This window comes from Anguilla anguilla, chromosome 13 (assembly GCF_013347855.1).
Source record: "Anguilla anguilla isolate fAngAng1 chromosome 13, fAngAng1.pri, whole genome shotgun sequence".
Lineage (NCBI taxonomy): Eukaryota > Metazoa > Chordata > Actinopteri > Anguilliformes > Anguillidae > Anguilla > Anguilla anguilla.
Window position 1 is genome coordinate 13,417,123 of NC_049213.1, and position 25,585 is coordinate 13,442,707.

Genomic DNA, 25,585 nt, shown 5'->3' on the forward strand with positions numbered 1-25,585 from the left:
AAAGAGATGCAATCTTACTGTACAGCAAGATGTTCTGAATGGCTTCTTTCTTGGAATAAAGTAAAAAATAAAAAAAGCATTCTGAGATGTAGGAGTAAGCAAGCTCACGCCCTTGAGTTCTGTCCAGCACCAATGCCATGACCTCTGCTGTGTTGTTTTCAAGGAATACAAATGCCTGAGCTCCACATATTTAACAGCCAAGAAGTGACTCAGCAAGCAGGGCCATAAAACACCATGGCAACAAGGATGTGTCATCTATCTGCAGGTTGCTTATGCATTACTTGTGGTCTGTGCTGGAGGAGTAGTTTGATTTAGGGATAAGTGCACTCACCACCAAAGCAGAACGCTATCAAGGATGGTTTTTATGGCTCTCCCTCTGTTTCTCTCAGCATTCGGAATAGCCAATTGAATTCACCACCCATGCTCAGTGCTGCTACCCCTTCTATCAATTCAGAAAATTTGTAGACAGGCACATGCTCTCCTCTGCAACACGTGAAGTTGAGCTGCTGCCTCTTTTCACACTGTAGCCCATTAACTGAGCTTGCCCAAAGGTGAGAAGGAGAAAGACACTTTCAGACACAATATCTGCAACTGGAGCAAAAAAGACTGTGGACACCAGAGTGACCTGCAGGGGTCGCTGGTGAGCGATGAGACACCCCAGTCATCCCTGATACTGTTCCTCCCTGGGTGAAGCTATGGCCAATTATGCATTACCCTGCGGAGATGCCAACCTCAGTTGGCACTGACATTAATTTAATATCACACCATGGTGCCAAATGCTGGATCAGTGCCTTAACAGCATGAGATGCCCAACAGGCCCCCCAACTCACGCCTGATGTTAAGGTCCTGATACATATTCTCTTCAACCTGCCACATGGTGGAAAGTAACAAAATAAAGCATGAACAAAATAATGATGTCAAGACTTTGGCCTGGATTCAATCAACATTAGTCTTTAACTTTGTCTCACAATTTTTTTTGCAGTTTCTAGTTTCATCAACAGTTTACCAGTTTCAACAATCACTGCATCTTCTTACTGCTGCCAAGAAGATGATTGCGATGTGTTAGAAACCACCACATAAGCTCCCATCTTGCCAATGGGTCTTTCTTGGATCTGGTATATATGGAACTATCTACGGCAATAGTACACGGCGCTAAAGAAGACTATATTTACTTGTGAATATATGCAGCTGTTTGACTTAGCTGATCAGTCCAGGGATCAGTCCTGAAAAAAGGTCCTGCCATGATTTTCTTCCACTCATGAACTCAGCCAGCAGATTTCACTGACTAGTTCTACCTCCTGGCTGAAGATCTGCGTTAATTGTAGGTGATTGGAACAAAATACTGGGAAGGACTTTTACGTTCTGAACAGCTGAACAGAGGATTTTCAACCTCTGTTCAGCTGTATTATGTGCTACGTGTTACAAGCTCTATCCAGTCAATTTGAGGGGGGAAATGGACCTGAAGTATCAGTGGTAACAGTTAGTGCAGTCAGTGGTGCGGTTAGGAGTCAGTATTCAAATTTGTTTATTTCTGCAAGGATGCTGATTAATTGCGGCCAAGGTGCTGAAAATACTCTGTTGAGAGAAAATCAATAATGAGATATAACATTCTCATTGAAAAGTGTTTGACAATGGCCTAACAACACAGATTTCATTCAAATAATTATTGATCAGTTATCAGTTATTAAGAATTTACTGTAGCCAATCTAGTAAACTGGCTCCTTACCATGTTTGTCACCCCCCCCCCCCCCCCCCCCCCATTATGTTCCATTATTTTAATTGACTTGTGTTTTCATATCACATGCATGTAGGCCTACAAACCTGCACATTGAGCTCTGTGGGCTCAACTTAACCCCGACTGTAAATGCTTTATCCGTGTCATACCTTTTACTATCACCAATCACCCTTAACTGGAACGCATTTAAAATGCCATTCATCTTGATAATGCAGCGCTTTAATATGACAGTAACACTTGTAAGGGATACAGGAAGTCAGATTCTTCAGATTGATGATTTCTAAGGTGGTGAGTTAAAATCCATCTATCTGACTGACGCTCATACGCCGCGCCATTATTATAAAGCAGACAAATAAATACAAAAACATAAAGGTGACAAAATATATTGGTGCTTAACAATCCTTCTGAGCAACGATTAGAGGATGGGAAGCGCTAGCACAGATGATGCCAGTGCAGCAGTGGAATAGGTAGAGTGGTGAATTGCCTGTTCTTGACAAAAGCAATGATTCAGTCTTATTTCATTACACATCTGTTACTTATCACAGTATTTTTTAAAAAGTGTTTTAACTGTACTTTTTTGGTGTTGCTGGTAACTAACTGTCAGTACCAGGCTGGGCAAGCAAATCAGATGTGATATGACAAATCCACACACAGCTGTACTGCCACAAATGGCAGCAGGAACGACATACATTTAAGGAAGCTGCAGTTCATCTGTTTCAGAGTCGATTGTAAGTTTTATACAAACAAATGACACAAAACATATTCCATCACTGCTGAAGTTGATCAAATGTTTGATGTGTGGATTACGGGGAAAGCCCCCTACCTTTATGACAGATTTGAATGCAATCATTCATGATATATGTGTCTTACTAGTGACATATTTTGCATGTTGGCAAAATATATGGAAAATATCTTACAGTTGTGAAAGCCAGACAAATTACTGGTATAGTTGAAAAGCCACATATCCTACAAAATAATTTATAGCTTGATGAAATATTTTACATTTTTACATTTTACACACTTTCATGAAAAATGTGGAAAACAGTGATCTAGTCATTGGTTTTACTTCTTTACAAAAGGCACCTGGTTAAACTTCTCCGCAGGAAGAGTTTATAGCATAATTTCCAAATTTTAAGTAAATCCATTGCATTTCAGAGATAATGATCAATTTCTATACTTTATCAATTTGTATTTTACAGAGGTTTATGGGTTAAAAAGTTCACTACAGTTGATTATATTATCAGTACAGCTAAAAGGTCTTAAATCCTAGAAATGTATATTGTGTTGCATGAAATTACATTGGTTTGTGAAAGCCAAATTCATGCCAATTATTGTCTCAATGTGTTAAATGGAGATTTTAAAGTTTGCTGTTTTCCTGGAGAACATCAGACTCATGCTGGAGGGGTCTGGCTGGTGTGTAAGGTCTGATAATAGTCGGTCGATGTGGTGGAATCAGTCCCTCCATTGCCCAGCAGGTCAGCACCAACGTTTTGAAGTGGATTCAGGCCATAACCAGTTGCCAGTGCATGGATAGCAGAGGTGGTCAGAACAAGTTTTAGTGGCCTGATAACACAAGGAAGAGGGTGACAGCTAGAGAATTATACCATCATATTGCATTAATTGCTGTTAGAAAATAAGAAAGGATTTCTATAAGGGCATGTTGGAAGTACAATATCATTGCCTTACCTTTATTGTTTCACCGCGAAAGGCAAATGGTGAATTTTCATTCTGGAATTTAATGATTCAGTGAAATTTATCCAGTCGCGTGATGTGAGGGCCCCCCTACGGTGCATACCTCCACTGAAGGAGACTAGTGCAGAGTGTTTTCCCACTAGCAGCACACGAGATCTTTTTGTATTCCAGATTACTGTGCCAGCTTTCAGATCTAGCAAGATGAATGAGCAGGAAAAATCTGTGTGGCTCTGTCAGCTTGACAATCATATTTACTCAATTTGCATAACTGTACTGTCCATGTTAAATGATACAAACCAAGTGAATATACAAATATTATAAATGTCATCATTATATAAGAGCATTGCCCAAGTGAAGAGTATTGAGCCTTATTTTGCAAGATGTTGCTTCATAATGATTGTAGAACAGTACCGTCCAACGCCTGCAGGGGCACTGTAGTTTTCCAAAAGAATGTTGTTGCATTTGTGTTCAGGTGCAAGAGCTTTCTGAAACTTCTCTTTCCGTGTAAACTGAAATACTGGGTAAGTGGTCTGCTCAGAGTTTTAAGCTTTATGGTAGTTTATGCTGTGAAGATGAAATGTTAACATTGAGGTTGAAGGAAAACAAATGACTTCCTTAAGCACTTTCTACGGTTACATGGAGACACACCATGTGGAGCACCTCTTTCTTTTCTTTTTTTTTCCCCAGAACTGTCGGAACCGAGTCCCAGTTGCACCCCGCCGGGCATCACTTAAGGACACATTCACGAGTTTAGCTTTTTTTTTTCCATTTTGTTTTTACTTGATTGGGCGCTGTGGGGAGGAAAAGCACAACACAACTGAACAAGCTAATATATTTATTCAAGCTAAAGAGGCCGGCAGTATGACTTTGAGCCAATAAACAACGCTCGTTGAGTCGGGCGTTTCATGTTCTCTCGGCAACAGCTTTTTTTTTTTTTTTCTGGGGGCAGCAATTCACTCTATTTATAGCTGCGAGATATTTCCATGTGTTTTTGGAATGGACTATTCCTTGTGTGGTTTCCAGTATTTACATTTTGTCTGAGTAGGAATACACTGAAAGTAGCCATTCATAACAGCTGCCACAACAGTGTGTATTCAGACCCTGCAGTAGCTTTCCTTATAAACAGCATCCCTGCAGCAGGCAATATGACCCTGGGCTAAAACTAGCCCATTCTGGCTCTCTCAAATGAAAGCCAAATTATTGTATACGCTCCTATTTAGTTCATATTCATATTCGGCATTATGACTTGCTGACTCATTCGTGTCATATGTATTTGGGGGTGTGGTTAAAAATGGAACTACATTTAGTACATTTTGCAGAGAATGTTCAGGAATGTTCAGAATGTTAGAAGCCAAGCCACGTTGACTAGGCAACTCACCCCTAGCCTTTCAAGCAAGCCATGAAATGTTGAAGTGTCTGCCATGTTGTCCTGGCAACGTCACGCCTCCCGCACTATTTGTCACACCACAGGTCACCAGTGGCAAATGGCGCTTCTTGGGGTTGGGTGCGCTATGAGGGCTTCCCATTGACTACTTGAATTTAAAACATGACAGCTCAAGCATTACAGCGGCAACTACAGACAAACTGGCCAAAAAAAATGCAACCACCAATAATGTCTTAATGCCGTCATGTTTTCAAGTGCAAATTCACCAATGGCAATAAAACAGCTGAACTGGTGCTTAAGCAGGAACTGAAAAAGTTGTTTTCAACTAAAAGGTTAATCTATAAATTTTACAAACTCTGGATTGCTGGTTCCTATTTGCACTTATTGAATGTAAAACTGATAAAAGGCCCAAGGATGAGTTTGGTCTAGGCCTACAGTTCCTTAGTTAGAGCAACAGTAAACTATGGCACCAAGCAATCACTGTGACACCCCAATGTATCAACGGCCTGCTGAGGGCACCAGAAAGCATCACAGTCTTTTGATTCAGACTTGTACGGAAGCTTCTTTAGGTTTCCATTTAGGTTATTCAAAAATCAGCTAAGTAAATGTGTTCCTCCCCATCCACTTCAAAATATTCTAAATCTACCCTTTGCTCCATTCTTCCGGCAGCATTCCAGAACGAGATCACAATGCACAGGTTTCGCCTTGAATCCAAGAGGCAGGCCTCCCTCTAGGGACAGGGCGGCCAGTCGTGACAGCCGGCTCAGTGAGTTAGCACACCTGGCCAACGTTTTATCAGCTTTCGGAGCGGAAAGGCAGCGCTCCAGTGAAGCCGCAGAGACGGAAATGCGTCAGGCAGGTGAGGCCGGACACCTGTGACAGTCTGTCTGCCTTTCACTTCGGTGGAGTTGATGAACTGCCGCAGGTCACTGGGGTTCTGCCTTTCAGAATCGCCCACGGAGTACAGACTGATGCGTTTACATTTGACACGTTTATATTCGTATGCTACGCACATGTAAAATGAATGATCAGAGAACAAATGCTATTATCGTTCAATTAGCAGATTAACAAATACTGTTGTTTGTCAATTATGTTATTGTGATTGGTAAAAAACAAGACCAGGTTAAAACCTAGTATATGGCTGGACCTAACTCGCGTGATCTGGCCGACCAATGGTGTGACTTCATAACTCGGCCGACCAATGGCCAGTAACTTCATCACTCACTCAGTCACTCAGTCTGTCACAGACATTCGCGTTTGTAGGGCTGGCCCCGCTGTTGTGGTCCAGCCAAAAAAAAACAAAAGCTGCCAAAAATGCACAGTATAGTTTTCTAAAAGTAAAAGAGGGTGTAAACACTTTCAAAATATGAATAAAGTCATGTTAAATATGTACATTTAAAAAAACAGATTTATATCCAGGTCCATAAGAGAAATATTAGAATGTGTTCTAATACAAGCATTACCTGTGCACACGTAGACCTCTCATTCTAAAAATGTCTGCATACATGTTCATGCTTAGTGTAGGCAGTGTCATCGATGTGAATATTGTACTGTGCCATACTGTATTGATCACTGTGCATTAAGTGTGAAAACTGGACAGTGTTGCCAGGTCATGATATTTCACTCCGGATTTAGAGAAACTTATAAACCTGCAATCCAGAGTTTGTAAAACTCAGAGAATGAAATGCCACATACCATCTGTGTGTATCCAACTTTGAGTGTAGTACTGTATATAGTAATATAGATTTTACAATATAATTCTAGGCTTTCTCTGAGATTCCACAGAAGCTGAACAGCCTGCTTTTGGCAGACATTTAGTCTATATGATCTAGTCTGGTACTCCAGAGATTGGAAGAAAGTAATGTTTTACTTTTAAGAATATTACAGGATCTATATGTTTTAAAATGAAAGAGTCTTACTCCTAGTAAAATAATAGTAGAAAACATTCAATTATTTTACGTTTTCCTATAAACCTTGGCATATTTTTCTTGCAATTACTGAATAAGAAAATTGCATTAATGTTTTTCTTTGGGCCCTACTTTTCTCATGCACTGTGACTAAAGATAACAAATTTCAGGCATGTGTGCTAGCTTTAATGTGCTGTAATCCAGTTCAAAATTAACAACTGAGATTCTCCATAGGAGGACCCATATGAAAAAATTATATACTTCAGCAACCACTTTAATTAATTATACTTCAACTATGCTATAGTACTAAACTTCCAAGTTAAAGTATACCACAGCATACTGTTTTTAATGGATTTAATTTGCACGTGGATCATAGCGTTTACTTGTAGTGCCATTCTTTTGGATCCACACGAGCTGCTCTTGATCATAAGCAGCGCTTCCGTGTGACCGTGTGTTATCCTCCCAGGGACGTGATTAATGGCTGCTCGACAGTAATGGCCGCATTAGAATGTTACAGCGCGGGGCACGGATACCGTCGCCGTGTGCCGCGGCCGTGCGAAGGGGGCCACCGGTAGGCCAGCTCCTCCCCACAGGACACTCCTTGACCTCCCGGTGATGAATGTGAACTCGGTGACGTGTGCGAAATAACCGGCCCCTGCCGGAGAGCGCTGGGGAGACTTTGCGGTACGCCGCGGCGGTGGTAGCGATGTTCCAGCACGGTCTCGTCCCTAAAATGTCGCTGTGGTCGCACATTCTTTTGCGGAGGTTTGGGGTGGGGGGTGCAAAAGCTTCCTCCAGAATGTGAGTATCAATCATCAACTAGACGATCTTCGAAACTAGAGAAAGGAACCTGGTATCATGTCCTTCACGTCGAAAGGTTCCCATCTGATTAGAGGAACGTGAATGGCATTAGCCAGTCTGGAAATTCCATTAATGCTAATTTACCCAAAATGATTATGAAGCCAATACGAGCTTAGCAAGAAAAAAACACGGGTTTCCCGTCCTCTTAATTCACACAACGGTTATGGGTTTCAATTTACGATACAGGAAATGAGTATGTAACTGACTAATCTGCGGCACAGGCGAGGAAAGACAAACAAACACCCATTGATCAACGGAAAGATAATGAACTGGCTAAGCACTGAAGCGGCAGAAAGATGCAGCGCATCTTGTGGTGTCCTATTTAAAGCAACCGTGCAGGCACAACCAGCCAGAGTCTGCTGACGAGGCAAAGAGGACCGAATCCACGCTGCCTGTTTTCAGTAGGGACAACTCCAACCTGCAGATTGTCTGCATTTCGTTTGCTATGAGTATGTTCGTATTTCTGTTTGAGTGTGGGGGGTCATGTTTTGTGCGTTGAGTGTGTCTGTCAATGCATTGATGTGTTTGTATGTATGCATGTGTGTGCGTTTGTATGTGTGTGTCGGGTTTTTAATTCATACATGTATATGTATGCATTGCATATGTTTTTATATGTTTGTATGACTGTGTTTTCACGTGTGTGAGTTTGTGCATGTGGGGGGGGAGATTCATGTCTTTGCATGTGTTTTCTGAGCATGTTTGTCAGCGAGTGCATTTATTTGTTTGCACGTTTCTGTGCGTTTAGGGATATATTTGAATGAATGTATTGCATGCATGCGTTGATGCGATTTCATGTTTCTGCATATCTGTGTATGCGGGTGTTGCATAAGCGCATGCATGCGGATTTGAGTTTGTGTGTTTGTGTGTGCCTGGGCATCGGTGTGCTTTTCGAGAGCAGAAGAAAATGAGTATTTTGAACCCGTGACCCACAGAATGGGAAAGGTGACACGGAGCGGGGAGACCGAGGAGTCCTGCCATCGGACCGAATAGATTATCTCCCCCGGCTTTGATTTAATACCGGGGACCGGACAGCAACTTACTCAAAACAAGCTGTCACTCTCAGAGGGAAAGGGAGAGCGGGAAGGAAAAAGCAAGCGCAGATAATGTTCAGTGTGGGAGAGGGTGGGGGAAAGGAGTGCAGTGAAAAAAGAGAGCGAAAGAGAGAAAGAGTAGGGTAGGGTAAGATACAATGATGATGCACTGAGCATACGCTGCGTGAGCGAACCATTTCTGCTTGGCAATTAAGCTGTTCTGAAAAATCATAGCTAAAATAATTAGTAAACACAAATATGTCTGATAGTTTTCTCTCTGGTTTTGGGAACCGTTTTTGCCAGGCAGGTTGTACATTATTCTCAGCCCCCTAACTAGGCCCTCCAGGGTGTGTTTTCCACATGCCCTAGTAACCTGCCTGTACACAGATTCACTCAATAGCCTACCTCCCACACAAGAGGGTTCCTGGACAAGTTCCCTTTTTCTAAACACTGGGGCTCATGTTCAATTTATCATTTCATACTCAAAAGCCCCACCCACTTTTGGCAGGCTTCTGTTAAAGCCGTGTAGAAGAATATTTCCTGCAAACCTTTATTTGCTATTTTCCGTTTCACTGGACGAATCATGTCAAACTCTGAAGCTGCTACTCTGACGCCACCGCAAGGAACCTTTTGTCTCGTGGTGCCACTCATTGCTACGACAACTGTGGAATCTTGAAGGAACTCAGTCTTTGGTTACAAGGTTCTCTGACTTTTTGCTCTGGTTTCTGAGCGAGTCCAAGGGTGGCACAGTGGTGCGGTGGATAGTACTGTCACCTCACAGCGAGAAGGTTCTGCGTTTGAATACCAGATGGGGCCTTTCTGTGTGGAGTTTGCATGTTCTCTGTGTGCCTCCTGGTACTCTGTTTTCCTCCCATGGACCAAAGACATGCAGGTTAGGGGAGGTTAATTGGGGGAGAATCAACAGAGCGTTGCTGCAAAAGAACATGTGTACTCAGGGAAACTACCCTGTATAAATAAAGGTTAATAAAGAAAAAAGGAAGGTGAGTATGGAAGTTCTGGGGTTTTAAAGGGATATTTCACTTTTGTTATAACACAAGTAATTTTGTGGTGCTTATCCCATTGCATTTGCATACACCTTTTTTCATTAGTACTCTCTTTTATTGATCTGTTATTTTCTGTAATTAGTACTTAAACTATCAATTTCAGTGGGGTCCTTAAAATATATGGAAGTGAATTGGGAGCCAGACAGCTGGGAGGAATGACGATGCTATTGAAGGTCAACGGGGGTGGCTGATGTTGCTAGTATTCACACTAATGCAAATACAATGGGGTATGTTCCACAAAATTGCTTGTGTTATACCAAAGTGAAATATCCCTGTAAGAGCAATGGTATACTTTATGGCAGACAAGCTCAGTTTGGCCTGCCCCTCACTATTTCAGAACCACCAGCCTTTCGTTGCATGCCCTATTGTCTGCATCCATGACCTCCTTTCAGATTGTTCCGTGTTACTGGGAAAAACAATCATGACTAAATACAAAGCAAGTGCCAAATTGTGTATGGGAACAGTACAAAATAGTATGAAACAATTTAAGGACATTTCTCAGTATACTTTACCACATTTGTGAAATATGCTGTTTCACATTTCAGTTAAACCATACAGGCCAAACCCTATTCTTGAAGCATGTGCATTCACTGATGCTCTTGCCACCAAGCAACTGACTGAACTCAACAGGCTTCACTACTACAGGAGAGCCAGAGCCAAATGGAGGAGATGCGTGGAACTCACTGATGGAAGCTAGTAGCCTGTGGGCACCTGGTGTGTGGTTGGGAGAAGCTACTGCCTAGGTAACTCAAGGAAGCCTGGCCAACTTCTCCCTAGCTTGAAGGAACTGTGTCCTGCCAATGTGGACTGCTGGTCATATACTGCTAATGACAAAGCCAAGACTCAACCCTGTGACTTAATGGGCAATAGGCGGGTAATTTACACGCTTGTGAGGAAAATGGCCCATTCAACCGACATTTGTCCTTAAAGTTAAGGAAAGGTTTTGATTGAATCTGGGCAAATGAGTTTGTAAAAATGTGGGTGTCTTTCAGAGCGCCACACTTAGCACTCCCACCCAATCCCTGTCAGAGCATAAGGGTGGGTCACATGGCTGAAAGAGCCACTGGCACATTACCATGACGACCACAGTCAGATCTTAGAGGAGAAATGGAACACAGGAGCAGTGTAAATTACATGAAGACTATTCTTTTTAAAGATATATTGTTTATTGTCCTTTACGTAAGAATACAGATCTCCGCTGCTCAGCATAAACAATAATCAGAAATATAAAGTGCATAACAAAAAATAAAAGTAGGGGAGAGTCGCCATAAATGTAATAGTTTTTGGATTTTGTTCATTTACTTAGAAAATATTTAGCCTAGCACTATGAAATTTTACTACTTTTGACATGTCAGTAGTCATTAGCTATTCCAGTTACATTGCACATGTACAAACCTGTAATGGATTTGGTAGCCACACTGTATATTAAGTTATTGACCATGTTACATTTATCAAGTGTTACATTTGAGGTGCTTCTGCCCAACTGTACAAGTGTACATCAAGGAAAAGTTGAGTTTGCTGAGATGCTGGGACAGCCGTAGGAACAAAATTCTTGGCAAAGTGGATATTGCATGTCATCAGCGATGGTTGCTAATAATAGCTTGGTTGCTAATGTTCAAAGTGCTGCAAGATGGATGCCTGCAGTGTGACTCCATCGAAGGGGGTGGGGTTTGTATGTCGTGCCAGGACAATAATCCAATCCAATCCTGCCATAGAGAAAATATCAGTCGTGCCATAGACATGGTTGCTCTTCTCCAAGGGTTAGAGGAGCTTGCTTCTGACCACCTCAAGACTAAATGCGCGACCTTGGAACCAGATCTTCATTTGGCATAGAGGCCTTCTCCAATGGCCACACTAATGGGTAGCATTCAAGGTGGGTGTCCATTTTCCATTTTCAACAATTTGCTGGCATCATCTTTTTGGATGTGTATCGCTCTCCCTGTTCCCGTTGATTGGTTCACCTGGGGAAAGGATGAAAAACAACAGGGATATACAAGTCACACATTAGGTCCCCAAAGCTACAAGAACTAATTGCATCACATACCCTACCTGATCCAGCTATTTTAAAAATAAAGGGGTTATCCTTCTATGTAGCTGTTTATTTTAAAGAAGCACTCATTTCCACATCTCATTGTTTTTCGAGACTTTCTTTCCTAGAAGAAAACTGCACCTGATCACAACAAATTTCTGTGTTAGCCTCTCTCTCTGCCACATTACCGATGTTCCCTTCTCATAATCAACCCCATCCATGAATATTCAACCAGTAGATAGCTGGCAGGCACGTGCACGGATAGATACCCACATATGCTGAAGCATATGCCCCTAGCCCTGAGACAGCAAAAGTGGCTTTTGTCTGCAGTGACTTTTTTATTTTTTATTTTTAAAAGACGGGTGCCTTTGGCGATCTCAATCAACCCCCCAGTACGTCATCGCAATCCCCCCCAGCCCACGACTTCAATTTAACCACCCCCCCCCCCCCCAAGTTGGTGATATCAACTACTTCCCAAGCCCTCATGCCTCGTTATAAGCAGATGGCCTCCAAAAAGTCTTTGCTCAGCCGTGTTAGCTGGTCACAAGCTAAAACAAAAAATGGTGTTTGGCAGCATTTTACAATTTAAGCAGGTAATCCCAGAAGCATGACAAAACAAAAATACATAAGGTAAAACAACCACTTTCTTTTCATATTGCAACATGTATATGCAATTATTTACAAGTCTTGGCTCATAATAATACCATGAATTTACAATAACTTTACATTTATAAAAAAAATCTGGATATTGGAGGGAAACTGTTTTGAAATATGAAATTATTAGGTGTCCCTTCTGTACTCTTCAGTCGACAAATGAAAGCAAAAAAGCACACCAGAGGAGACTTTTAGACCAACTGAGACACAACAGCTCTAAAATTGAATATTTAGTGTTGATACCGTTTCATCTACTTGAAAATGAAAAAAAAAATGGTTTGCTCTTCATTTTTTTCTGCCTGTTAGCAGAGTGCACACAATTTAAATTTTTTTCTGCCTGTTAGTGGAGTCCTCACAATTTGTTTACTCTATAATTAGCTTACTTGCCATCAGAAAATACATTTAAAGTTGGTGAGTTTTGCTTGCACCTCTTGACCGTTTTCATATGATTTTGTATGTATTTGTTAATAGTCTAATCAGGTGAAACATGAAGTAGTATGTATGAAAAGAACAAACTTTATGGCAGCAACTTTCAGGTTAGGTTTGAGTGACGCTACGTTTGAAACATTAGTAAATGACACAATCAATGATAGAAATTCTTCAGGAGAGTTCAGCTTCCACAGGCTCTGCCCAATATTATTTATTCTGGATGATGATATACAAGGAATGAGATGTGAAGCCCATGCCCAGGCCTTTAAACAGATTATCAGGAGCCCTTCACTGCTTATTCCACAATAAAGCATCTTTGTGACAGTGTCTCTCTATGTTAAAAGCACTACAAAAATAAAGCATCTTTGTGACAGTGTCTCTCTATGTTAAAAGCACTACAAAAATAAAGCATCTTTGTGACAGTGTCTCTCTATGTTAAAAGCACTACAAAAATAAAGCATCTTTGTGACAGTGTCTCTCTATGTTAAAAGCACTACAAAAATAAAGCATCTTTGTGACAGTGTCTCTCTATGTTAAAAGCACTACAAAAATAAAGCATCTTTGTCACAGTGTCTCTCTATGTTAAAAGCACTACAAAAATAAAGCATCTTTGTGACAGTGTCTCTCTATGTTAAAAGCACTACAAAAATAAAGCATCTTTGTCACAGTGTCTCTCTATGTTAAAAGCACTACAAAAATAAAATAAAACTGAACTGATTTCACTTATCATCATTTATGGTGTATTTCATGCTTATAAACATCCTTTTATATCAATAAACATTGCTGTGTTCTACAGGACTTTTAATTCAAAGTCTCAGGCATACATATTGATTCATTTTTACATAGTTATTTAAAAACACTGCGTCTAGCCCATTACAGCAGCAGTATACGATTGCCTTATTGGTTAAAATATATTTATCTTTTATGTTATGATCAAACTGCTGTACAATGATCTGAGCTAAGATAATCATACCTAGATGAATAAAGAACTAGATGTTGGCAATATTCTTTATCAAATGATATATGGCTGGTACTAATGACCTTTTTTCAGTCCACCGTTCATTGCATACAAATTTGTGTGAGTCATGTTGAAAATGGGTCATATTAATATGTATAATAATGCAGCAAAAGTGACGTGAAATTAGAAGCAGCAGTGCTAAGTATGTCACCACTCTGATGGTGTATGCGCCTGTCCATGAGTTTATATATATATGTGTAGGCACCATACAATGTTTAGTGTTAAATAACATTATGTATGTTAAAGAACATAAATGTCATAAATAAATGTCCTCTCTATTTAACTCTGACAAATTCACACTGTGAATGTGAAATTAAACCTGGTATGTCCAGGAAACTTGATATTCAATGAAGGTATGCTCACAAACTAGCATTTGTATGCATGTCTGTACACAAACCATTTGTGATAATGGGGATGAAATGAACACTTCAAGTCAGTAAGATTCAGATATTTGTACCAACAAGCCCTACAATGGAATACATAGGGTATTCAGGGTTCAGCAGAGTTCAAGTATCAACAAACAAGCTTGTACAATGATACTATGCATATAGAGGTTATATGAACAGATCATTGTTAATATGGCACACTGCAATACTGACAGAACTGGCAAGACTAGCCAATTTTATCAAACCAAGATGTGATCCACCCCAGGATTGGGGCCAATACCATTTCAGCTCAGTATATGCATTTAAATTCAATTCATTAATTGGAAATTGCTATAATGTTCTGTGAGGATTTTTTAATTTTCGAATTTCAATTCATATCTCGGGCTGACTGAAGTGAAATGGAATTGTCCGTGGTCCTTCTCTTCACCCTATTTAAATGTGGTCTTTATTCTTCCTGTATAATATGGTCTGAATCACAATTACACTGTAGCTGCTGCTGGTGTGTTAGCATTGGTTTGCCATTTCTGGCATCGGTGGCTTTTCAAGTTATCAATGAATGGATCCTTCATTCCTGAGTCAGGGCTGCAGGCAGAAATCACTATAACCCGGTTATTAATCTCAGACTATCAGGTGTTTATCATAAATCAGCCCCACTCATTTGAGATGCCAGCAGAGAAAGCCCGTTTAAAAAGACCCCATTCGCAATCTCGGTATCAAATCACGAGCCGAAGCCAAAGAAAGGTAATGAGTTCATCTAATTATGCAGCTGAGCATAATTGCAATGAATCATTTCATATATTTATTCCTCCCTCGCATCAACTTCAAGGAACTTGGGCAGGATTTCCCATGTGTGGGCCAAATGATTTCAGAAACATCTGACTGGAGATAATGAAGCCATCCTGGTCCGCAGCTTGCAAAGGTCTGAAACGGTGCTCAGATGAGGGCATTTTTCCAAAATGAGCTTTAGAGCATTGGCTTTTATGTTGGCCATCATGGTTCTGGTTTATTGGCGGAGAGATTGCAACGCTTGCAGATGGATTTTGGAATCAGTTTGCAACCCTGGTTTGAGCTCTTGTAACCATAGTTACAAGAGTTGGTACTATGAAGCGCAGTTGAAAATGAGTTGCACAGCGCCCTACCAATTAACTAGTAATACTTCTATATGCATAGAGAATATTGCACGTTTGACCACATTCATTTCTGGACAAAAATATTTTACTTAGGATAGCAGAAGGAATGATTAACTGAAAGACCAAGGACAATTGAAATTGCCAAGGACAATTCAAATATTATAAAAGATTAAGTATCACATGGATATACTATAATCTCTCTCTCACTCTCTCTCACACTATGTTAAACAAATTTTATCCCCAATTTGGAATGCCCTATCATATTCACAGGCACAGAAACTGCAATCCCATTTATGTGAAAGCATTAAATTTTTTAAAATGCACTTTGAAGTTAATACTTGCCATAAAATAGAACTACAGAACGTTTTTCAGCATAAACATAATGTCCTTGTCTTTTGAACATTTAAGAACGTATGATCATATTACATTTGATATATATATATATATGTATTTGATATGTATGTCTACCAAATGTGTCGCTGAAATACGGCAAGGGGAAAGGTAATCCTTCTGGTAACTACACTACATTCTTTATAGAAGGCTGAAGTGATTATGCAAACAATACCTCATGATTAGCTAGCACTGCAAATGAAGGACAGCTGCAAAAAAAAAAATTTCCACGTGGACATAGCTCATATGAGATGCTCTATAAAGCACTGTTCAACTGCTAACTAATTTCACTCTTCCTCCTTTACTCAGATTAGCTTGTCTGTTTTCCTTCAATATAAATATAAGGCCCAGCAATTCATTTTTGTCCTCTGTAGGGGACAGTAATCATACAGTATACTACGTGTATGCTGTGATCTACACAACAAGGGACATTCAATAAAAATACAACATGCTTTTGCCATCCAAGACACTAGTATTATATATAATAATAATAATAATAATAATAAAGTTTTTTGTCAGCAGGGTCTCAGGTGGATATACCTAAAGATGGCAGTGCCGTTAGTCCGCATCTATATGCTTTTTGCAACAATTCAGATGTCAGTTCCTTGTCCAGGTACCGACTCAGTAATGTGCCTGAACCATCAGGCTGAGTACATGCTTGAGTCAGGGGTGGAGTGGACGAGGGCACGCCTCGATACAAATTGGGATGCTGTGAAAGTTCAAGTTCCAATTTGGTGTGGGAGGGTCACAGGTCAAGAGGTGTAAGAGAGGATGTCAAGTAAAGTGGAAAATCATTGAGGACCGTGAACAGTGATGTGTGCACTGCTGAAAGAAGAAATAGTACCGGAAATGTGTTGCCACTGTTGAGATAATCTTGAAAAATGTTAATAGTGTGTATATAATATTTATTGGTATACAATTCATGTTTTTGCTTACTTTGTCACGGACAAATACAGTAAACTTTAAAACTTTTTGGAATAGTACAACACGTAGAATGTAACAAAAGATATCTTTTCAACCATTTTAAATACTTTGTTGTTGCTCTCTACCTTGCTGTACATGCAAAGCAGTGAGCTAGATAGCTAATCTAGACATCTTTATGTTAATTAGAACTGGGATCTACAGGTTTGCAGAGTGGAAAAGCCATCACCTTGCAGTTTCAATTATCTAGTTTAAAAGCTGATATGGGCAATGATTTTTTTTTTTGGGGGGGGGGGGGGGTCTAGGCAGAAAATCCCAAAGGGCCCTTCTGAATGACTTCCACTATCATCAGGTTACCCAAAACTCCTAAAACTCAGCCCTTGTGGCCCCGATGCTTAGGGGTCCAGGCAGTTACCTGCTTTGCCTGTTTACAAAATTTGCCTCCGGTCATATATGAGAAACCATTTGGAAATGCTGTAGATGGGTGTTGCTATAGGACACAATTATCCATTAGCAGTTGTAACCCATCTATCACTTGTATTTTAACTGATCACATAAATTATTATTACGCCAAGCAGACGAACAGCATTTCTTCATAAAATGTTAAAAAATAAATAAAACGTAACTCCTTGTAATCATGTTCCATTTTTCGATTTTCGCAAGAAACAAAAAAAAGTGCGTTCTGAGATCTGCATTCTTATCTTCATTGAGTTCCCTGTACTAATCGTAATAATTGTTCTATATTTCTAGATAAATTTCCAGCTATATAAAAATCTAGCGTTCCATTCCAAAAAAAAAAACAAAAACAAATGTTTTCCCGACGCTGTAACGATCGCTTTTCAATAGCCTTCGTATGTAGCCTACCAGAAGACGAGACTGGGCTACGCCTAGCCACGTGATCGAATAAAATACGAACTATAGCCTATTTAAAACGATCCCTAGCAACATTTGAACATTATAAGCGAGGTCTACCCCCATAACGTTAATTAATGCACTTTTGTAAGCAGCGTTGGGTAAAAGCGTCTGCGAAAATATTAAATTGTAAAATATGTTTCTTGTATTGTCATAAATATGCCTACATTAAATACTATACAAATGGACGTTAGACGGTTATTTACTAGGCATTTCGAAAACATAATCATGCAACATATTCAAACTAACCCAGAACATAATAAGTAAGCAACAAAAAGCCAATCAAAGCCTTAATTGCCGAACGCCTATTTTAATAAGCACTCAATCAAATTCCTTAGTTTAAATTCCTTAGCTTAAAATGACGTTATGTACCAAATCAGAATACTCAGTCATTAGTGAATTCACTGACAGTAAAAAGAACAAGAACAAGAAACTGACGTTTCGACGTCACTTGGCGTTTTCCTCAACTCCGAGGAAAGGGTCAGTTGACGTCGAAACGTGAGATTCCAGTTTTTCCATGGATTTAAGCCTTTTACATCAGCAGATCATAGTTGCCGTTTTCAGGGGAACTGGTTTCTCCCAAGCTGCACTGAGTTCTTCCTGTAGTTGTGGTGCCATTTTAAAACGGTTTGTTTTGGTAGACACCACAAGATATTTGCCTGCTGCCTCTTGATCTTCCTGGTCTTCTCCAGTTAACATCGCTGCCCATCAGCTGGACCCTTCTGAGTGTACTGAACGCTGCACCTGGAAATCTTAAGCTTCTTTGCAATTTCCTCGGGGAATAACCTTGCCATAATACGTTAACTTGACCCCACACATCTATGCTTAATCCTTTCTTCTTTTAGTGCCTAGTTTACTTACACTGCAGGCCAATGGTATTAGGCTACCTGTGGTAGGCAGATGAGATTTCAGTCAATTTGACTACACCTCCACCTCCCTCCCACCCCCATTTGCAAAAAGATTGGATATACCTCAAATAATTCGTTTAATTGCAATTAAAGTCAAAGGAAGCTATTTTGAGCCATGTCTACGATTATTATTTAAAGTAAAACTCATATTGTTGTGTTGTAGGTTGAAATAGAAAAAAAAGTTTAAACGTTGGTCTGTTATTCAATAAATGTGCATATATTCTTCTCTATTTAAGGTTTTTAAACCACACGTGGCCTAATACTTTTTGCCTGAACTATATATATATATATTCACCGGCCACTTCATTAGGTACACCTGTTCAACTGCCCGTTAACGCAAATATCTAATCAGCCAATCACGTGGCAGCAACTCAGTGCATTTAAGCATGTAGACATGGTCAAGACGATCTGCTGAAGTTCAAACCAAGCATCAGAATGCGGAAGATTTAAGTGGCTTAAGTGATTTAAGTGACTTTGAACGAGGCATGATTGTTGGTGCCAGACGGGCTGGTTTGAGTATTTCAGAAACTGCTGGGATTTTCACGCACAGCCATCTCTAGGGTTTACAGAAAATGGTCAGAAAAAGAGAAAATATCCAGTGAGCGGAAGTTCTCTGGGCGAAATGCCTTGTTGATGGCAGAGGTCAGAGGAGAATGGTCAGACTGGTTCGCTGATAGAAAGGCAACAGTAACTCAAATAACCACTCGTTACAACCGAGGTATGCAGAAGAGCATCTCTGAAAGCACAACACGTCTAACCTAGAAGGGCTACAGCAGCGGAAGACCACACCCGGTACTAGCAAGTACCTAATGAAGTATATACACATGCTAATTTATTAGGCCATTAAACATTTGGGCTCATAAAAATATATTTATTAAATCCTACAGTTCGTCCTAAATGTACAACAGAGTAACTATCTGACAGATTATGCCGGATTATTATTCGGCAAATCCAAAATAAAAATACCACGGCAACGATTGAGCCAAAGTCTGTAATGTTGTAAAATAAATAAATACATAAATGCGCAAAATGTATTTTACACAACTGTAAGCGCTGTAAAATGGATAATTGTTTGACAGAGATAGGGATCTTGAGAGCACATTCATTGTGCTCGAAAGACATCCAGGACTACAGTGCTGGAGTAAGAAAGCGAAGGTAATAGTTCTGCCATAAATAGCTCGAACTGTGATTTTTTTAATCAGGAAAAATGTCATAATATTTGAATTTTATTGCAGTCACAGAAATGAAACTCCTTTTTGTAGACTGCGGTTCCGTCCATATCACTGAAATGTTCAAATTTCAAGTGTTTCTAAGTTTGTATATGTATTCCGTGATTACCCATGTCCTTAGTCCAGTTTATGTCCGATGTGAGGTAAATAAATAAGGCATTTATTAAATCCACAAGGCTACCCTAAATTAACAAAATAAGCTCTCTTGAATGCATTGCACAGAATTCTCGATGTTTAAAGTTGGAGCTTTTTTCATGAATAGAATTGTATTTCAATACAAAGAGCAATATTTGTCATATTAAATAAATGTTTAAATAAAACCCACATAATAATAATAATAATAATAATAATAATAATAATAATAATAATAAGAATAATGTATTTATTTAATTTAGGCTATTAACCCCATTAGTTTCATACAGGCAGACTAGTAGAAATAACAACATAACAACAACAGTTCTACGAGTAGATGTTTTCCTCTTAGGCAGTCAGACAACTTGAAGAAAACCATCTTTAAGCTCATCTACGAGTGTGAGGCAATTCCTGTTGAACTCTGTTTGAACTGCGATAGTGGCAATAAATCATTTTTTTTCTCTCGCGCGCAAAATGCACCTCTCTCTCTCTCTCTCTCTCTCTCTCTCTCTCTCAACCACTTATTATTCCTCCTCGACTTTCATTGCTCCAGAGATGCTGAACCAAAGCATCGATAAAGCATATGGATGCCTCCTGTGTAAAATAAACGAAGCAATTGAAATGTCATAATGACATAAAACGTAAAATTTCAGCGAGGAAAAAGTAAGTTGGGCATACGACCCATATTTTGGTGTCAGATATCCTTATCAAAATCCACCCAGCCATTCTGCTAATTTGTAGGGATAAGGTAGGTTATTTAACTGCAGTTCTATTATAAACTATTAACAACGAATAAATATATGAACCAGGTGTTCAAAACAACAACTCTTTACCCATTTTATTTAACTCACGTCATCAATTCGCCCTTGTCGTTAAAACATCTACAATCTGATAATGTTCAGGAGAACTGGTAGGAATGAAGAAAAGGCGGGAGCAAAAGAAAGGACGTTAATGGGCAAAGGTATAGTCTCTGGTTATATCCATGCATACAAATGGACCTGTCTCGCCAGCGTCGGAGTAAGATGTATGACTCCATTGCGTTCTACTGCTGTAAACAACGCGGAGTAAAAAAAGGTGGCGGGCATGGGGGGAACTGCAGTCAACAGAGCGTAGGAGCTCCCTAGTGTGGAGTACAATCTCGCGAGTCTGAACTTTATGGTTTTCATATTTTTTGACATGTGATGGTGATCAAAGCGTGTGCTTGGTTCCGCTACGATTTGATTAGAAGGCTGGATTAGAATATAGGATAAAAATCAATAAGTCCAAGCCTATATAAAACGACATTTTCTTGCGAATTTAATGTGTTTATTTGAAGATCATAAGAACACATAAAAGCATACGTACGCGCGTACACAGATGCTCATACACACATGCACTTTAAACTAAGAAAATATGAGCATATTAGTCAATATATAATGAATAAGCTTTAGTTAATCAGTTGATCATTTGTAATCATATGTCTCATTATTTCATCCTTAGGCGTTGTGGCTTACATGGACGAACATCTTCATTAGACTATGGAAATGACTGAGGCTGGACTTCGCTGTCTTTCACTTAAAGTTTCAAGTGACCTGCAACAAGGACTGCTTATTTTAGATGAAAAACAGCCTCCTTCTGCTTCAACCTACTTAGAGTCTCGAAAACCGTTTTTTTTCATCAACCATTTTCTTTTTCATTGTATTCTTCATGAGTAAGCCTAAAGTTCTCGAAAAGAGCTACTGTGATGTTCACAAAGCTCAAATATGATTACTCAAAACTTGAAGAAAAATTGCTTAGCACCAGTCCATAAAAAAATTCACGTTGGGGCCTCACACATAAAGTGTAGGCCTGAGTGCAAAAGTTTATGATCCTACAAAATAACATACATTTTACCTTGCAAACCAAAATACCTAAGTTTCGTGTATTGATACTGTTTTCTGACATGAAATCGTGGCGTGACTTTCCAATTTCCATTCATAATATACCAATAGACGATAACTATAAATGCGTTTATCGACGTCAAGTAGACATGCAAAAGCACACTCACTTAATTATAAGGCCAAAACAACGCTGTTACCCGAAGTCACAGCTGTACCAGAAAGAGGAATAGCAGAAGTAACTCAGTAGGCCTATTACCCATTTATTACGCTTTATTACAATTAGCACGTTTATTTCCTGTGTTAAAACTGAATTTAAACAATGCATCTGTTACACTGTGTTAGTGCCCAAAATACTTGCCTTGGAATTGCGTGTCAATGTATGTCATTTACCAATGCAGTACAATTACGAATGTACATTAGGAGCCTCGAAACCTGGGGATGAGGAAAACGAAGTTCTTACAGCCACTAATTGGGCGATTCATTGAATTTACTCATGACTTACAGATAATTAATAAGAGATCAAATAACATAACAATATTAATGCAGTGCCATATTATGATATAACTATACAAAACGTTTTGAAAGTCTTCTAACTACAAAAAATATTTCTATAAATAAACCGTGAGTAACCTGCAGAACAGAATAGCCTATTGAACACTATACAGTATAATAATAGGTTTGCACGCAAATTAGACTACGAAAATGTCACGTAAGGCAATGAATATAAATCAAGAGGTAAACTCATTTGTTTTGTCATCAGATACATCTTCTTTTAACGCGTGTAAGAACAGCATGCGGGAAAGTTATTCAATTTTCCCTAATTTAATTTGATTTTATTTCAGGAATACATACACAGAATAAGTCGTGAAATGTATACATGTTTATTATTAACAGATAAAATGGCTAGTGTGTGCACTAACAGCTTCCTACTGATACTGAGTTTCACAGATTGTCGCATGAAGGGTAAAACGTTGCCACTGCCGTGATTCAGGAGGAATGACCAATGGAGGCAATCTATACAGCTGATAACATCTGGAACAATCTACAGCAGGGAGAGACGAACACTCCATCATTGTTAAGCAGTATTTGTTAAATGCATGGCCGTTTCCATTCATATTTTACCAGCAGGATGAGCATGCCAATACAATGCCTGCCGAATTAATTACTAGGTTTACAAAGCTTACAAATTCACCTGTCTTTCTGCGTGCGTGCGTGCGTGCGTGAATGCGTGCTCCAACCCTGAATAACACTGTACTTTACTAATCTTTTGCAACCGTGTCCTCTCCAATCCAACAAAGCTTTCACACTGTAACCACCAAACCCTTCGTTTCGCCTCCGGAATTTTCATTTTTACGATGCAGAAAACCTGCTATATTCAACGGACCGAAAATCCCAGTTGCAATGATTTTATTAAAGTGTGCCACTCATAGGTCTGCAAGTGTAGGCTCAATACAAAGACACGGTCACACGTAGGCTACACACGCGCGCACAAACAGGCACCAGGGAGAGATGAGAAACATCTGCTCCCCCGGGGAATTTGAATGGGAGAACAGCTAGATTTATGGCATGCCCGCCACTGACCAATGCGAGTGCCGCCCTGCTTCTGGACAATAGCTTGACGACCCCTGTTTCAACCCTGAGCTCCTGTGCCGCTGCCAGAGACACGGATACGCGCACAGCATACACTCAAGCTCCCTGGCGTTGAAACCAGAGGCGACTGCATTTATGAGAATTGGTTTAATGGAAGGGGCACCGAGAACAAAAGGGGTTAGCTTGTAACGCGGGTAGTCCGGTATTGTGATGCCGTTTTCACTAATGCGGTTTCTCACCATACCTGAACCACATTTGGCTCAGGGGATAGAATGTTGATTTAAGTTTGTTTCTTATATGTTTCACCGCATTCCAGTTTGTGTGGGGGGTCCTTGGTTTTTTTTCTTCGGCTGGGAGGGCGGAACCGCTTAAAACCTGTCATAAATCAATACTCTACACTGGAATGTACAACTGGAACTGTGCAGAGTTCAAAAACAACAGAGCTACTGAGGTTTCGAAAGAGCTATGCATTGCATCCAATGTGCTAATTTCAGACTCTCGATGACTGTGGGTTGTGCACAACTGCTATTGCTTAAATTGTAATTCCCCAATGTATGAACAGGCAAACACAGACGAGATGTCACGTTTTTTTATTTGATTGGCATTAGGGGATACAGGGATTTCTTTCCATTATAAGTTTACGCAAGCTGTTTTTATTTTTGATTTCCAATTTCAAGTGGCATAACAGTAGGATATTTCAGCATAATCCTCTATGTACACTGACAACCATGTATTATTTAGCTAGCGTTATATTAATATAGGGTAGGAATGTTTGATGGAGTAGCCTAGTAAGTGAGTTCTGGGGAATTCGGCAGAGAGCTTTGTGAAAAGTCTTTGAAAGTCATGTGGTAGTATATGTAGTGTAGAAAGTAGAAGCCGGGTACCGACCAATACAAAGTAGGAACATTTGCGATTGCATGCATTATGAAATTTTCCGTGATTTTGAAACGAAATAATGATGATGATGATGATGATGGTGATGATGATGATGATGATGATGATAATAATAATAATAATAATAATAATAATAATAGCATTCACCGTCATCATCATCAACACCAACAACATCATCACCATCCTTAGCAGCATTATCATCCTCAAAATGATCACCATCAGCATGTATCATACAGTTATCAACATTTGGCCCTTACAGTCTTGACCACAGAAATAATAATGCAGTAAACAAAAACGGACATCATGTCGATACCCCACACCAGATTAAGACCATAGAACGTTACTCATAGATAAAGTCAACAGTAATCGATACTCTACACATCATTGGCAATAAAAAAAACGTAATAATACGCAGGACATAATTATACAGTCTGCACGAAAAAGTAAAAAAAGAGGCTTGTGTTAATTGCTCGTAAACCACATTAGTGCGTGCAGATTGGCAAGTGATATCCTTTGCTGATATTTTCTGGAAGTCCACTAGGCCTACCACCAACATTTACATGGAGTCAATGCAGTTCAGCACAGGCATCCAGAAAATAACTTTTTCAATGTGAATGACGTTTAGATAATGCAAATAGGCCCCCATTCAAACAACGTGGGGTTTCGCCTCATGTCTTCGCATTATTACGTTATTTTGGTAATAATACATAAAATGTGGATATGATAATATGTTTGTATTTAATATTTTTTAATAATACATTTGTTTAGAATAAAGTTTTATATACTTGATGAGAAATTCATTTGACAGGGACATTTTAACGTAATTAGTTTGCGGAGTTGGGGCCATACCATATGTTAGCCAATGGGGTCACATTTTTGCTCTTTAATAAGCTATTTTCAAACCTGTAATCAAGGAGCAGTGCTATCTGGATGCGATAACTGGATTTAAGGAATCAAGGAGATGTGAATGACAACTACATTCGTAGTAAAAAACAAAAACAAAAAAAACAAACATTTTAATTCTGAATATCACTGAACGAAATAAATAAAGCAACTGCATTACGTTCTTACAGGATTCAATTAGCTAGGCGATTAACTGAAACGCTCGATTAATAAAAATAACTGTAGTTCATGGCAGTAGGAACCACATATTCTTTCATAACAGCTATTACTGTAAATTAGCTTCCAACTCAAACACACTTTTAACTGTGTGGATGATTTATTCTTTTAAAATAAATTACTGACGAGCACTTGTCCACGCTGTTGTTTATCCTTTATAAAGGTGCTAACTGTAAGCATTTGCTATCTTTGTGAGTATTTTAGATACTAGCCTATTCCATATTTTAACGGGATATAGGCCTAACTGTTGCCGTTCAGGCGGTCACCAAATAGCCCTACTCCTGCCCCGGTCTTCCCTTGGTTTAATCGCC

The 25,585-nt window shown here is 39.5% G+C and overlaps 1 protein-coding gene across 1 annotated transcript in view; it reads right to left on the minus strand.

Moving 5' to 3' along the window:
* Nucleotides 1–11,001: 11,001 nt before the first annotated feature.
* The window catches only part of LOC118211271 (homeobox protein Hox-C6a-like), a 61,679-nt gene continuing 47,095 nt past the window's right edge, over nt 11,002–25,585 (minus strand). The window contains exon 2 of the transcript XR_004761984.1: nt 11,002–11,635. The gene's annotated coding sequence lies outside the window, so the exon portion shown is untranslated. The remainder of the gene's footprint in view (nt 11,636–25,585) is intronic.